General features: G+C 56.1%; 1 long non-coding RNA gene and 1 pseudogene across 1 annotated transcript; both read left to right on the top strand.

Annotated features, from left to right (window-relative positions):
• The window catches only part of LOC147109791 (histone-lysine N-methyltransferase PRDM9-like), a 502,134-nt pseudogene that overhangs the window by 136,709 nt on the left and 349,217 nt on the right, over window positions 1-16,208 (top strand).
• Window positions 3,695-6,742, top strand: LOC147109793 (uncharacterized). The gene is made up of 2 exons (XR_015080352.1): window positions 3,695-4,164; window positions 5,111-6,742. It is a non-coding gene; the product is annotated as an uncharacterized LOC147109793 (long non-coding RNA).

Here is a 16,208-nt window from a genome sequence, read left to right as displayed (position 1 = left end):
TGCATAATTACATGACCTTGGGATACCATTAATGTTGAAATATTTTGCCACCATCGCTGCATTGACTAATAGCTGCTTAGCTGACTAATGTAGCACGATAGAATCTAGTGTTTCACTATTGAGTTAGACGATCTTTTAGTTCAGTCTGTATGTTTCTGTATGGAAGGATTCAATATGTACTTGAATGAAACCATCATCTCACCAGTAACATGGAACACATTATCAATAGGAATTAGACTGAATCTCCACAAGAACATAATGGAAAGCTGTCCAGTGCTGCTTTCAGGATGTTGAAAAACATTAGATAAACGACTTTTTCCATTTTTAAGAATTCTGACCTCTCCCAAGCTGTACCTCATTCAATAAGCAGTGCTTATATTTTTCACTGTTATATAATTAAAGATTACTCTTAAACTACAGACTAACTCCAGATATTCACCAGAGTACATGACTGTGAAAATGAGCACTCTCCTTTCAGTAATGTTTTTATGAATATGATATCCTTTTTCATATTTTTCATTTGTTACTTTTAATACAAGTGTTAAAAATTGGTAGTGTACAGATAACGTCCAGTATGAGGGCATGTCATTTAACAGTGTAGGCCTTAACCCATGCCAGGATATGGCAGTATCTGATGCACTGTGAATTTGTTGGTTAGAGTACATGGCATAGTTATTGTGTAAAAGTGTGGAATGGTTGCCTTTGTATGTACCGGTATTTCATGTCGTAGACAATCTTGTAGCTATTATTTTTAATGGGTGGGAGAAAAATTGGGCTTTCTGCTAACTAATTATTTCTGGTTAAAAGTCCCGAAGAACTTCCTCTGAATTAGTCAGACTAACTTCACCACTGAAAAAGTTGTCTGGATAAATGAGAGCCTGCTTCTGTTCAAGGGAGATACAGCAAGCGTCAGATTTGGTTTCTAAATTGGTTTTCTCATCCTGTTTGTCAGGTGCCAGTAAGCTGAGATCTCATTGGCTCCAGACAGTCGAACCTATCAGGCTCTTCATCCTCTCTTGGAAGTGAAAACAGGAACAAGAATAACAATGCCCCATGGACCTATGGGATAAGTGGGGTTGCTGTGCAAAGCCAGATTGGCGAGGGGATTCGGCAACCTTTTACAGTATTCAACTGAAACATGACAGAACAGGAATCTAATTAGCCAAGATAAGTATGACTAGATGATAGTATAATACATAAGAAAATAAGAAATAGGAGCAGGAATAGGACACTTGGCATTTCAACTGTCTTACCCTTTAATTTATTTTTCCAGTCCACTTTAGCCAGTTAGTCACAGAGTGATAGAGTTTTACAGCACAGAAAGAGGCCCTTCGGCCCATCGTGTCTGCGCTGGGCATCAAGCCCTGTCTATTCTAATCCCATTTTCCAGCACTTGGTCCGTAGCCTTGTATGCTCTGGCATTTCAAGTGCTCATCTAAATGCTTCTTGAGTGTTGTGAGGGTTCCTGCCTCTACCACCCTCTCAGGCAGTGAGTTCCAGATTCCAACCATCCAGGGTGAAAACATTTTTCTTCAAATCCCCTCTAAACCTCCTGCCCCTTACCTTGAAACTATGTCCCCTGGTTATTGACCCCTCTACTAAGGGGAAAAGTTATTTTCTATCTACCCTATCTATGCCCCTCATAATTTTGTACACCTCAATCAGGTCCCCCCTCAGTCTTATCTGCTCTAAGGAAAACAATCCAGTCTCTCTTCATAGCTGAAACGCTCCAGCCCAGGTAACACCCTGGTGAATCTCCTCCGAACCCTCTCTAATGCAATCACATCCTTCCTGTAGTGTGGTGACCAGAACTGCACACAGTATTCCAGCTGTGGCCTAACAGCTCCAGCATAACCTCCCTGCTCTTATATTCTATGCCTCGGCTAATGAAGGCAAGTATCCCATATGCCTTCTTAACCACCTTATCTACCTGTCCTGCTGCCTTCAGGGATTTATGTACATGCACACCAAGGTCCCTCTGATCCTCTGTCCTTCCTAAGGTCCTATCATTCGTTGCGTATTCCCTTGCCTTGTTAGTCCTCCCAAAATGCATCACCGGACAGTTTTCAGGGTTAAATTCCATTTTAACATTGAAACAGATGTTTCAGGACCATCAGTTTTTTACACCCTCTGCCTCAGTTCGGGTATCAGTTTTCCTTGTGGCCTTATTGCCTTTGTATACCCTTCTCGGATAGTGTCCGTCACTGCCCCATTAATGGTTTCTTCTTTTAATTCAGGATATATGATAATACCCGTTTATATGTGTCTCTTCTTGTGGGGTAAAGGAGAAGTCAATATCCGTGATGGCACAGGAGGTGAGGGCGGGAAATTCGGTTGACTTGTGCCTCCTGCAAAGCAACTAGCGCCTGCGTGCGGCGCCACCAACGCCCCCCGCGAAATTCAGCAGGAGGTTTGCGGCGGTGATGACCGTTAGCGCGGCGCTGCGCTGCCGGCAATGACGTCATCGCCTTGCGCAACGCCCCACTTGCGCCCTGGCCGCGCTCTTCGATAGCGCCCCCTGACTTACCACCGGACATTATGTCCGACAGGGTCAGGGGGGCCTACCTGCTGCTGGGGCAGCACAAGTTAAAAGGGAGGTGCCAGGCAGCCATTTTTGTTGCTTGCCGCCTGACAGCACCTGCCCCCGCTGCTGTCCCCAGCCTTCTATGTAGCCCCCCCGCAGGGTGCCGGCTGCATTCCGTGAGTCCAGCACTTCTCTTGAGCGCCGGGCTCTTTTGCCGGCATTCCAATCCCTGGTTGCCCAGCTGGGCCCCGGGTCGCGCTGCACTAGGCCCCCCCCTTTAATAAAGGGAGGAAGGCCTGCAGTACTGCTGCACGTAGCGCTGTGATATTCACCCGCAGCGCCCCAAGAGGGAGGCGGGGCGCTTCCAGTAGCGCCCCGCTCCCCTCTTGGGGCACTACCAGTGAATTTCGGGCGCAGGGGCGCTAATTTTTTCGGGGCGCGACCCAATTTTTCCCCCTCGGTGTCTGTAGATGTATTTGGACCTGAATGGCATTGTTTTTGTTCGGTGGAGATCCTTTATTCGGGTGGCTTCCTCCAGTATACTGATTTTATAACAGTCCAGGTTTAATGAATAAGTTAATTAGTGCGATGGATATGAAGCAATACTTTAATACTAATGAAATTCAGATTATTTCTCTTCCCCAGCTCTTCCATGTACATAACTGGTATTAAAATTTGGCCCCTGTCTAATTCGAACCTTTCTATTTCCCAGGTTTTGCTTTGGCACCAAGTACTCCTGCGGATAATTTTTCAGCCTCTGGTCACAGTGAAATTTCCTCCCACTCCAGCATTGTCAGCAATTCCTCCTTCGACTCAGTGGCCTAGAAATTGAGTTTTGGCTTAGCCAGGGCTTTAGCGCCGGAAGTTAGTGCCGGCGCTAAGTCCCGCTGCGCGCGCCAAAAATTCAGCAGGGCCGCGCCCAAACGGCTGCCGGCGCTACTGAAGGGTCTTTGCGGCGGTAAATCGGCGCTAACTGCCGTTTCGCGCCGCAATTCCGGCGCTGCGGCACCCGATGCGGTGCGGCAGGCTCGGGAAGTGCAGGCCTCCTCCTTCCCTTAAGGAGGAGCTGCCTGCACCCGATCGCGGCCCGCGAAAATCTTTTAAAAAATGAGCCCGGCACCTCGGACAAGTGCCGGGCTTGCTTCTGTTCCGGGGGGGGGGGGGGGGGGATGTCCGGGGAGGGAGCTGCGGCCAGGCGGCCGGCGGGAAAGCGGCCGGCCGCCGCGGGGCCTTTAATGCGCCGGCGCAAAGACTCGTAAGACTCTGTTGCCAGAGTCTTAGTTGCGGCTGTCACGGGCGAGGCGGCCGCAACTGAATTTCGGCGCTGGGGCCCGTCGGCATGGCAACCGGGACGCTGCGCACACCGATGACGTCATCGGTGCCGGCGCAGCGCTACCGGTCTACCGCGGCGTAAGGGCCCCAGGCAATTTCGGCGCCGGCGCCAAATGCAGCGCTAGGCCCTCTAGCGCGCCGCAAAATCGGCGCTAAGGGCACTCAATTTCTAGGCCAGTATCTGTCAGCCTCCATGATGACCAGCGACAGCGACATTGTGTCAGTGTTATAGATTCAAATTTAGGCTTGGGTATAGAAAGAAGACTGGAAAGGCCATCAGCAGTTGACCCAGATCAATCCTGTATCAGGTTGGAGCAAGTTTTTGTTGTTTTTCAAACACTTAGCTATGGTTTGAAGTGCTGCAATGATAAAAAGTTTGCTATTCTAGTGCTTGCTGCATTCGAGTCTAAGGTGACGGCTAATTCGGCCTCATTTAGTTTCCAACTAGCTCATTAAGTAGGTGGTTTGCTGGAGGTGAAAACATGCACTCTGTCCTGTACTTGTAGCCTTTAGCCAAGCATATGAGGAACATTGCCACTGCAAACAGTGGCAGCTTCTGCAGAACAACTCACTGGCTATTATCTTAATTATGAGGGGTAGGAGCCAACTTTGGCATTCACTGTTATAAACGGTAGCGTAGTGGTAGTGTCAGTAGTAATCCGGAGGCCTGGACTAATGACGTGAGTTCAAATCCCACCACGGCAGCTCGGGAATTTAAATTCAGTTAATTTAAAAAATCTGGAATAAAAAGCTAGTATCAGTAATGGTGACCATGAAACGATCAGATTGTCGTAAAAACCCATCTGGTTCGCTAATGTCCTTGAAGGAAATCTGCCGTCCTTACCTGGTCTGGCCGATATGTGACTCCAGACCCACAGCAATGTGGATGACTCTTAACTGCCCTCTGAAATGGCCGAGCAAGCCACTCAGTTGTAACAAACCGCTACGGCACACAATAATAATTCTTTCTCTCCCCTCCCCCCCCCCCCCCCAATAATTTGACTGAAGATCAGGAAATCAGTGATTTGGGAATTGTGATGTGAACACATGCCTGCACTCCATGGTGCTGATGCTCCGATAGTAATTTAAATTTAAGGGGTCCAATCGGGAGCAATGTGATCATTATACTTTTTTCCTTTAATGAATATTGTAACGGTTGAGCTAACTTTCAATCTGTGGAATATCATTTAAATGTGAGACTGTAATTTTCATTATTTTTTCCCAACATTTAAATCAGTGCTTTCTCTTATTTAGTTCCTGTACATCAACAAGCACAGAGGGCAGAGGAAGTCTGTCTGCAGGAGCGGCAGTACTGTCTTCACCGAGTATGGAGGAGTTAACCCAGGACCAGGGAGATCGAACTTCTCTTGATGCAGCAGACAGTGGTCGAGGAAGTTGGACTTCTTGTTCAAGCGGATCTCATGATAATATCCAAACAATTCAGCACCAGAAAAGCTGGGAGATGCTCAGTAGTTTGGGGAATCTTCATTATGAGAGCTCTGCTGAAGGAACAGGACTAACAAACATGTGGGCTACAGGTGTCGAGAATTCCAAAGATTCACGACCCTCTGAGAGAAGAAATTCCTCATCTCCGTTTTAACTGCTTTCTCAACCTGCCCTGCCACCTTCAACGATTTGTGCACGTATACCCCCAGGTCTCTCTCTTCATACACCCCCTTTGGGATTGTACCCTTTAGTTTAGATTGCCTCTCCTCGGTCTTCCTACCAAAATATCACTTCGCACTTTTCTGCGTTAAATTTCATTTGCCACGTGTCCGCCCATTTCACCAGCCTAGCTATGTCTTCTTGAAGTCTATCACTAGCCTCCTCACTGTTCGCTATACTTCCAAGTTTTGTCAATAACCAGTGGTCATAGATTTAAAATCATTGGCAAAAGATTTTGACAGGACATGAGAAATGTTTTCACTCCGGGTGTTGTCGGGATCAGTAACGCTCCACCTGAAAAGATGGTGGAAGCTGATTCCATAACTAATTTGAAAAGGGAGTTGGACAGGTACTTGAGAATGGGGAACTTACAGGGTTCTGGATATAAAGCAGGGGTGTGGGACTAAACACGGCTGACCTTTCAAAGAGCCAGTATAGGCACGATGTGCCAAATGGCGGCCTCCTGTGAGGCAAGTTTCTGTGATACTATGAAACCAGAGAACTGAGCGGAATGGATAATGTAGATCAAGCAGGTTATTCATTTAACTTGTGAGCATATAACTAGGCCACGCTATCCTCCTTCCCCTCCCCGTATCCAGGAAAATATCCTGATCCTATCAGCTGTCAATACTTAAGTGCTAACAAAATTCTAAACTCTTTAAGATCCTGACTGTATTTACCCTGTACTGTGCCATACTTGCAACTACTATGTAATGCAGCCTGTAATAAGCCAAAGTCAAGAAAGTGTATGAACTTTACTGAATTTAGTTTTTCAAAACTTTAAAAATAGCCTTAAATAAGACTTTAAACAGAAAGGGTTTTCCTGCACAGTTGTAGATTTGTATCAGTATATCAGTTAACATTAAAAAAAACTGGCTAATTATCTGGTTAGGAATGGAATTAAGGGCTCCAAGTACAGATTGAGATGATCAAATGTTCTGTGGATCATTTTGACCATGTGAAAAAAGACTAGTAATCTAATATGGGATGTAAGATTAGGTAAGTAGTTAGAAATATTATGGGGATGGTGGGGTGGGATTAAACGGGTAGGATAAGGTATGTGACACAATGAATTGTACATGGACTGTAGAGGAATTGGACTTGGTGGGTTGAATAGCCATTTTTGTCCCATAGTCTCTTGTTTTTGTTTTGTGTGTCTCCAGTTCTCCATTGTGTCTTCTAAGATTTTTCCAAATAAAAGGATGTGATCTTAAAATCTGAGTCTGTATCACCAGATCATTTAAAGATTTTAAAATGTTAAGATTAAATAAAATAGTGAGCCAGTGCCAAGGAATTGAAAAGATATGGAAATGGGCTGCCAGAAACCAGATTGTGACAACCGATGTCCAGTAATTTTGTTCTGAAATAATGGCAAACTTACTTAGAAAATTAATAACTTAGTGGCCCAGAATTAGCTGTCAGCAGCAAATGGCCAGTGCCAGCTGTTCATTACACTTACAACTGCCCACAGGCTTTCTATGGCATTCAATGGTGGTCGGGGGCGGGTGGCGAGGTCCGATGGTGGTCTTGAGGGGTGGGGGGGCTGCTGGGGAAGGTCCAATGGTGGTCGGGGGCGGGTGGCGAGGTCCGATGGTGGGGGTGGGGGGTGGGGGAGCTTCTGGGGAATGTCGAATGGTAGTTCGGGGCGGGTGGCGAGGTCCGATGTGGGGGGTGGGGGGGCTGCTGGGGAACGTCCAATGGTGGTCGGGGGTGGGTGGCGGGGTCCGTAGGTGGGGTTTCGGGTGGGGGGGCTGCTGGGGAATGTCCAATGGTGGTCGGGGGTGGGTGGCGAGGTCCGATGATGGTCGGGGGTGGGTGGCGGGGTCCGTAGGTGGGGGTGGGGGTGGGGTGGTCTGCTGGGGAATGTCCAATGGTGGTCGGGGGCGGGTGGCGAGTTCCAATGGTGGTCTTGGGGGATGGGGGGCTGCTGGGGAAGGTCCAATGGTGGTCGGGGGCGGGTGGCCAGGTCCGATGGTGGTCTTGGGGGATGTGGGGGCTGTTGGGGAAGGTCCAATGGTGGTCGGGGGCGGGTGGCGAGGTCCGATGGTGGGGGTGGGGGGTGGGGGAGCTGCTGGGGAATTTCCAATGGTGGTCGGGGGCGTGTGGTGAGGTCGGATGGTGGGGGTGGGGGGTGGGGGGCAGCTGGGGAATGTCCAATGGTGGTCGGGGGCAGTTGGCGAAGTCCGATGGTGGGGGCGGGGGGTGCGGGAGCTGCTGGGGAAGGTCCAGTGGTGGTCGGGGGCGGGTGGCGAGGTCTGTAGGTGGGGGTGGGGGTGGGGGGGCTGCTCGGGAATGTCCAATGGTGGTCGGGGGTGGGTGGCGGCGTACGTAGGTGGGGGTGGGGGGGCTGCTGGGGAAGGTCCAATGGTGGTCGGTGTGGTCCGATGGTGGTCTTGGGGGATGGGGGGGCTGCTGGGGATGGTCCAATGGTGGTCGGGGGCGGGTGGCGAGGTCCGATGGTGGTCTTGGGGGGTGAGGGGGCTGCTGGGCAAGGTCCAATGGTGGTCTTGGGGGATGGGGGGGCTGCTGGGGAAGGTCCAATGGTGGTCGGGGGCGGGTGGCGAGGTCCGATGGTGGGGGTGGGGGGTGGGGGCGCTGCTGGGGAATGTCCAATGGTGGTCGGGGCGGGTGGCGAGGTCCGATGGTGGGGGTGGGGGGTGGCGGAGCTGCTGGGGAATGTCCACTGGTGGTCGGGGGCGGGTGGCGAGGTCCGATGGTGGGGGTGGGGGGTGGCGGAGCTGCTGGGGAATGTCCAATGGTGGCCAGGGGCGGGTGCCGAGGTACGATGGTGGGGTTGGGGGGTGGCGGAGCTGCTGGGGAATGTCCAATGGTGGCCAGGGGTGGGTGCCGAGGTACGATGGTGGGGTTGGGGGGGGCTGCTGGGGAAGGTCCAATGGTGGTCGGGGTTGGGTGGCGAGGTCCGATGGTGCGGGCGGGGGGTGGGGGAGCTGCTGGGGAATGTCCAATGGAGGTCGGGGGCGGGTGGCGATGTCCGGTGGGGGGTGGGGGGGCTGCTGGGGAATGTCCAGTGGTGATCGGGGGCGGGTGGCGAGGTCCGATGGTAGGGGTCGTGGGGCTGCTGCGGAATGTCCAATGGTGGTCGGGGGCGGGTGGCGAGGTCCGATGGTGGGGGTGGGGGAGCTGCTGGGGAATGTCCAATGGTGGTTGGGGGCGGGTGGCGAGGTCCGATGGTGGGGGCGGGGTGTCGGGGAGCTGCTGGGTAATGTCCAATGGTGGTCGGGGGCAGGTGGCGAGGTCCGATGGTGGGGTTGGGGGGCTGCTGGGGAATGTCCAATGGTGGTCGGGGGCAGGTGACGAGGTCCGATGGTGGGGGTGGGGGAGCTTCTGGGGAATGTCCAATGGTGGTCGGGCGTGGGTGGCGGTGTTCGTAGGTGGGGGTGGGGGTGGGGGGGCTGCTGGGGAATGTCCATTGGTGGTCGGGGGTGGGTGGCGAGGTCCAATGGTGGTCGGGTTGGGTGGCGGGGTCCGTAGGTGGGGGTGGGGGTGGGGGGGGGCTGCTGGGGAATGTCCAAAGGTGGTCGGGGGCGGGTGTCGAGGTCCGATGGGGGATGGGGGTGCTGCTGGGGAAGGTCCAATGCTGGTTGCGGGCGGGTGGCGAGGTCCGATGGTGGTCTTGGGGGATGGGGGGGCTGCTGGGGAAGGTCCAATGGTGGTCGGGGGCGTGTAGCGAGGTCCGATGGTGGTGGCGTGGCGTGGGGGAACTGCTGGGGAATGTCCAATGGTGGTCGGTGGCAGGTGGCGAGGTCCAATGGTCGGGGTGGGGGGGCTGCTGGGGAAGGTCCAATGGTGGTTGGAGGTGGGTGGCGAGGTCCGATTGTGGTCTTGGGGGGTGGGGGGGCTGCTGGGGAATGTCCAATGGTGGTCGGGGGCCGGTGGCGAGGTCCGATGGTGGTCTTGGGGGATGGGGGGGCTGCTGGGGAAGGTCCAATGCGGGTTGGGGGTGGGTGGCGAGGTCCGATGGTGGTCTTGGGGGATGGGGGGGCTGCTGGGGATGGTCCAATGGGGGGCGGGTGGCGAGGTCCGATGGTGTGGTTGGGGGTGGGGGAGCTGCTGGGGAATGTCCAGTGGTGGTCGGGGGCGGGTGGCGAAGTCCGATGTTGGGGGTGGGTGGTGGCGGAGCTGCTGGGGAAGGTCCAATGGTGGCCGGGGGCGGGTGGCGAGGTCCGATGGTGGGGGTGGGGGGTGGCAGAGCTGCTGGGAAATGCCCAATGGTGGTCGGGGGTGGGTGGCGAGGTCCGAAGGTGGGGGTGGAAGGTGAGGGGTCTGCTGGGGAATGTCCAATGGTGGTCGGGGGTGGGTGGCAAGGTCTGATGGTGGTCGTGGGGGGCGGGGTGTGGGGGGGCTGCTGGGGAAGTTCCAATGGTGGTCGGGGGCGTGTAGCGAGGTCCAATGGTGGTGGCGGGGGGTGGGGGAACTGCTGGGGAATGTCCAATGGTGGTCGGGGGCAGGTGGCGAGGTCCGATGGTGGGGGTGGGGGGGCTGCTGGGGAATGTCCAATGGTGGTTGGGGGCGGGTGGCGAGGTCCGATGGTGGTCTTGGGGGGTGGGGGGGATGCTGGGGAAGGTCCAATGGTGGTCGGAGGTGGGTGGCGAGTTCCGATTGTGGTCTTGGGGGGTAGGGGGGCTGCTGGGGAATGTCCAATGGTGGTCGGGGGCGGGTGGCGAGGTCCGATGGTGGGGGTGGGGGATGAGGGAGCTGCTGGGGAATGTCCAATGGTGGTCGGGGGCGGTGGCTGTTGTGTATGTAACCGTTTACCTTTAAGGGAACTATAGAATGTGACCGTTCGCCTTTAAGAGCACTACTTTAGGGTGGCACTATTTATTGGCTCATGTATACTGTAATACCGATAGTGACCACACCAGTATATAAGGGTTGTGATACGTTAACTAGATGAGAAATCGCCCAGACCTCTGAATAGTAAAGACCTGTTTTGTTTGTACTTCTAAAGTCTCTGAAGTTATTTACTGCACAACCTACAGACTTTACAGTGGCGACGAGTCCGATCGTACCCTGCGGCAAGACTAACCAGTAGCAGAGAGCTTCAAAAAGAAAACACGAGGCTCCGTCTACTAAAAGTATAGTACTTACTGGAAGCTGGAAGATAAACAGCAAAGCTGCGGCAGCAACAGGCACAGATTACCCTGCTACCACATCTTGAGCGAGCCAATCAGCCTAAAACAAGGCGGCCGAAGAGACTGTGAGTAGTTAAAACAAATAAAAAAAAATTAAAAACGGGGTAGAAGTATTTGGAGGAAAAGGGCAAAGCATTCGGGTCCAACGGCGTCGGGTGACAGCCGGACCGCGGGCAATGTGAGAAGCCGTGCAGCAACCGCTGCCGCGAAGCGCTGAGCCTGCGAGTAAGCGCGGGAGTGTCAGAGCCGAGAGCCGCGCGAGCGGGGGAGCCAGAGCCGAGCGGGAGGCGTTGCAAGCCAGCGATCGCATCTCCAGATAAGGGCCGAGAGCCGCGAGAGCGATCGGATCTACAGATAAGGGCCGGCAGCCGCTTCGCGATCCAGCGATCGCATTATAGATAAGGACCGCACTCGGGCTGACAGACGGCGTCGGGGGCGGGTGTCGAGGTCCGATGGTGGGGGTGGGGGATGAGGGAGCTGCTGGGGAATGTGAAATGGTGGTAGGGGGCCGGTGGCGAGGTCCGATGTGGGGGTGGGGAGTGGGGTGGCTGCTGGGGAATGTCCAATGGTGGTTGGGGGCAGGTGGCGAGGTCCGATGGCGGGGGTGGGGGGCGGGGCAGCTGCTGGGTACTGTCCAATAGTGGTCGGGGGCGAGTGGCGAGGTCCGATGGTGGGGGTGGGGGGCGGGGGGGCTGCTGGGGAATGTCCAATGGTGGTCGGGGGCGGGTGGCGAGGTCCGATGGTGGGGGTGGGGGGTGAGGGAGCTGTTGGGGAATGTCCAATGGTGGTCGGGGGCAGGTGGCGAGGTCCGATGGTGGGGTTGGGGGGTGGGGGAGCTGCTGGTGAATGTCCAATGGTGGTCGGGGGCGGGTGGCGAGGTCTGATGGTGGGGGTGGGGCGTGTTGGAGCTGCTGGGGAATGTCCAGTGGTGGTCCGGGGCGGGTGGCGCGGTCCGATGGTGTGGGTGGGGGGTGGGGGGGCTGCTGGGGAATGTCCAATGGTGGTCGGGCGGGTGACGAGGTCCGATGGTGGTGGCGGGGGGTGGGGGAACTGCTGGGGAATGTCCAATGGTGGTCGGGGGCAGGTGGCGAGGTCCGATGGTGGGGTTGGGGGTTGGGGGGCTGCTGGGGAATGTACAATGGTGGTTGGGGGCGGGTGGCGAGGTCCGATGGTGGTCTTGGGGGGTGGGGGGGATGCTGGGGAAGGTCCAATGGTGGTCGGAGGTGGGTGGTGAGTTCCGATTGTGGTCTTGGGGGGTGGGGGGGCTGCTGGGGAATGTTCAATGGTGGTCGGGGGCGGGTGGCGAGGTCCGATGGTGGGGTTGGGGGGTGGGGGAGCTGCTGGTGAATGTCCAATGGTGGTCGGGGGCGGGTGGCGATGTCCGATGGTGGGGGCGGGGGGGGCTGCTGGGGAATGTCCAATGGTGGTCGGGGGTGGGTGGCGAGGTCCGATGGTGGGGGCGGGGTGTCGGGGAGCTGCTGGGGAATGTCCAATGGTGGTCGGGGGCAGGTGGCGAGGTCCGATGGTGGGGGTGGGTGGTGGGGGGGCTGCTGGGGAATGTCCAATGGTGGTCGGGGGCAGGTGGCGAGGTCCGATGGTGGGGGTGGGGGGTGGGGGAGCTTCTGGGGAATGTCCAATGGTGGTCGGGGGCGGGTGGCGAGGTCCGATGGTGGTGGTGGGGGATGGGGGCACTGCTGGGGAATGTCCAATGGTGGTCGGGGGTGGGTGGCGGGGTCCGTAGGTGGGGTTGGAGGTGGGGGGGCTGCTGGGGAATGTCCAATGGTGGTCGGGGGTGGGTGGCGAGGTCCGATGGTGGTCGGGTTGGGTGGCGGTGTCCGTAGGTGGGGGTGGGGGTGCGGGGGGCTGCTCGGGAATGTCCAATGGTGGTCGGGGGCGGGTGGCGAGGTCCGATGGTGGTCTTCGGGGATGGGGGTGCTGCTGGGGAAGGTCCAGTGGTGGTTGGGGGCGGGGTGGCGAGGTCCGATGGTGGTCTTGGGGGATGGGGGGGCTGCTGGGGAAGGTCCAATGGTGGTCGGGGGCGTGTGTCGATGTCCGATGGTGGGGGTGGGGGTTGGGGGAGCTGCTGGGGAATTTCCAATGGTGGTCGGGGGCGTGTAGCGAGGTCCGATGGTGGGGGTGGGGTGTGGGGAGGCAGCTGGGGAAGGTCCAATGGTGGTCGGGGGCATGTGGCGATGTCCGATGGTGGGGGTGGGGGGTGGGGGAGCTGCTGGGGAATTTCCAATGGTGGTCGGGGGCGTGTGGCGAGGTCAGATGGTGGGGCTGGGGTGTGGGGAGGTAGCTGGGGAATGTCCAATGGTGGTCGGGGGCAGGTGGCGAGGTCCGATGGTGGGGGTGGGGGGGTGGGGGGGCTGCTGGGGAATGTCCAATGGTGGTCGGGGGCGGGTGGCGAGGTCCGATGGTGGTCTTGGGGGGTGGGGGGGCTGCTGGGGAAGGTCCAATGGTGGTCAGGGGCGGGTGGCGAGGTCCGATGGTGGGGGTGGGGGGTGAGGGAGCTGCTGGGGAATGTCCAATGGTGGTCGGGGCCGGTGGCGAGGTCCGATGGTGCTCTTGGGGGATGGGGGGGCTGCTGGGGAAGGTCCAATGGTTGTTGGGGGTGTGTGGCGAGGTCCGATGGTGGTCTTGGGGGATGGGGGGGCTGCTGGGGATGGTCCAATGGTGGTCGGGGCGGGTGGCGAGGTCCGATGGTGTGGTTGGGGGGTGGGGGAGCTGCTGGGGAATGTCCAATGGTAGTCGGGGGCGGGTGGCGAAGTCCGATGGTGGGGGTGGGTGGTGGCGGAGCTGCTGGGGAAGGTCCAATGGTGGTCGGGGCGGGTGGCGAAGTCCGATGGTGGTAGCGGGGGGTGGGGGAACTGCTGGGGAATGTCCAATGGTGGTCGGGGGCAGGTGGCGAGGTCTGATGGTGGGGGTGGGGGTTGGGGGGCTGCTGGAGAATGTCCAATGGTGGTTGGGGGTGGGTGGTGAGGTCCGATGGTGGTCTTGGGGGGTGGGGGGGATGCTGGGGAAGGTCCAATGGTGGCCGGAGGTGGGTGGCGAGTTCCGATTGTGGTCTTGGGGGGTGGGGGTGCTGCTGGGGAATGTCCAATGGTGGTCGGGGGCGGGTGGCGAGGTCCGATGGTGGGGGTGGGGGATGAGGGAACTGCTGGGGAATGTGAAATGGTGGTCGGGGGCCGGTGGCGAGGTCTGATGTGGGGGTGGGGAGTGGGGTGGCTGCTGGGGAATGTCCAATGGTGGTCGGGGACAGGTGGCGAGGTCCGATGGTGGGGGTGGGGGGTGGGGCAGCTGCTGGGGAATGTCCAATGGTGGTCGGGGGCGAGGTCCGATGGTGGGGGTGGTGGGCGGGGGGGCTGCTGGGGAATGTCCAATGGTGGTCGGGGGCGGGTGGCGAGGTCCGATGGTGGGGGTGGGGGGTGAGGGAGCTGCTGGGGAATGTCCAATGGTGGTCGGGGGCAGGTGGCGAGGTCCGATGGTGGGGTTGGGGGGTGGGGGAGCTGCTGGTGAATGTCCAATGGTGGTCGGGGGCGGGTGGCGAGGTCTGATGGTGGGGGTGGGGCATGGTGGAGCTGCTGGGGAATGTCCAGTGGTGGTCCGGGGCGGGGTGGCGAGGTCCGATGGTGTGGGTGGGGGGTGGGGGGGCTGCTGGGGAATGTCCAATGGTGGCCGGGGGCAGGTGGCGAGGTCCGATGGTGGTCTTGGGGGGTGGGGGGGCTGCTGGGGAAGGTCCAATGGTGGTTGGAGGCGGTTGGCGAGGTCCGATGGTGGTCTTGCGGGGTAGGGGTCTGCTGGGGAAGGTCCAATTGTGGTCGGGGGTGGGTGGCAAGGTCCAATGGTGGGGGTGGGGGGTGAGGGAGCTGCTGGGGAATGTCCAATGTTGGTTGGGGGCAGGTGGCGAGGTCCGATGTTGGGGGTGGGGGGTGGGGGAGCTGCTGGGGAATGTCCAATGATGGTCGGGGGCGGGTGGCGAGGTCCGATGGTGGTTGTGGGGGGCGGGGGGTGGGGGGGCTGCTGGAGAATGTCCAGTGGTGGTCGGGGGTGGGTGGCGAGGTCCAATGGTGGGGGTGGGGGGGCTGCTGTGGAAGGTCCAATGGTGGTCGGGGGCGGGTGGCGAGGTCCGATGATGGGGGTGCGGGGTGGGAGGCTGCTGGAGAAGGTCCAATGGTGGTTGGGTGGTGGTGGGGGGCGTTGAATGGTGGCCAGTTGCAGGGGTTTACCGGGTAGCTTGTTGGACCTGTAGGAAGCACTCCTGCTCCTCCTGGCCCACAAACAGTGCTGTAACGGCACTTACCTCATGGATTCAGCCCTTCTCGCCTCCTTTCATCTGCCAGGTTTCCCGAAGCCTGGGAAACCTGGCTGACACGAGTTTAAAAATCGGATGACTGTTATAATGAGGCTGCGGGCCTTCATTTTAATATTTAAATAACCAACCCTCCTCCTGGGAGTGTATTGGTCGCGCGCCCCTCGTCCCGCCTCCACTAAAACTGGAAGTGGGCAAGTTGTGTTCCTTTTCACAATTTTTGAATTTTAACCTCTGACCTGACCCCAAACCCAACCCCCCCCCCCTGTTTTTGGGAGTTAAGGTTCAGCCTGCAGAGTCTGAACGAGGAAGTGTAAGTTAGAATAGTTAATTCAGTGCCAAATCATTTACAGAAATTAAATAAAGAGAGGGAAAGAAAATTGGGATTAAGAGAGAGAGATAAAAGAAACAGAAAGAAAAAGTTTAAAAAAATTATTTGAGGTTTTTAATTTTTTTAAATCTCCAAAAGTAATTAAAATCTGAAGGGATGAAACTCCACACTTGTAAAAGTTAGTTTTCATTGGCAGAGGTTGTTTGGCAGTAATTAAGACTTGTCATGCAGTTACTAGCAAGTTTAGTGGGTATCTATCAGGTAGGTACCGCAACTTCACTCCTTTCCATGTGTTTCAGTACTGAGTCTCTCGATGAGATACCAGTATAGCGCAGCTTCTGGAGGAGCAGGGCAACTCGGACGGCAACTTCCTGATTTTAGCGTTTAACTGCATGTGTGCAGTCACTGGAAGTTGCTGTCCAATTTACTCAAGAACGTGAGTGCTGTGATAGCCTTACTATTTACCGCAAAATCCAGGCCATTAAAAACACTAATTAGGGATGTGAAGGTATAAGCCATATTCAGAAAAAATACCCCATTCTATGAAAGAATTCTGGCCTTTGTAACATGACAAACTGGGATTGAAAATCTAAAAACCTAACAATGGAAAAGCTGTGAACAGCATTCAGGCTATTGAGATAAGATAAGTTGTTGACACTGAATCAATAGCCTTGTTGAAACAGAAGGTTAAAGGTTCCTGAAGTCTGCAGCTTTGGAAAGAACACAATGGTACACCCTGTAAAGGTGTCTTAAACCAACACTTCAGAAAGAAACACAGAAAATTAAGAAACATATGCCTTCATAAAAATGACATCAAATGAAACACTGGAGACACGAGTCTGTGTTACAACCAACTGAGGTAACTAAGAAGACAATGGTGCACCTGGTTGA

The sequence above is a fragment of the Somniosus microcephalus genome, chromosome 12 (genome assembly GCF_052327205.1).
Source record: "Somniosus microcephalus isolate GS21.2 chromosome 12, FLI_Smic_1.0, whole genome shotgun sequence".
Classification (NCBI taxonomy): Eukaryota; Metazoa; Chordata; class Chondrichthyes; order Squaliformes; family Somniosidae; genus Somniosus; species Somniosus microcephalus.
Note: the sequence above shows the minus strand (reverse complement) of the source record. Positions and strands in the feature narration are given on the sequence as shown.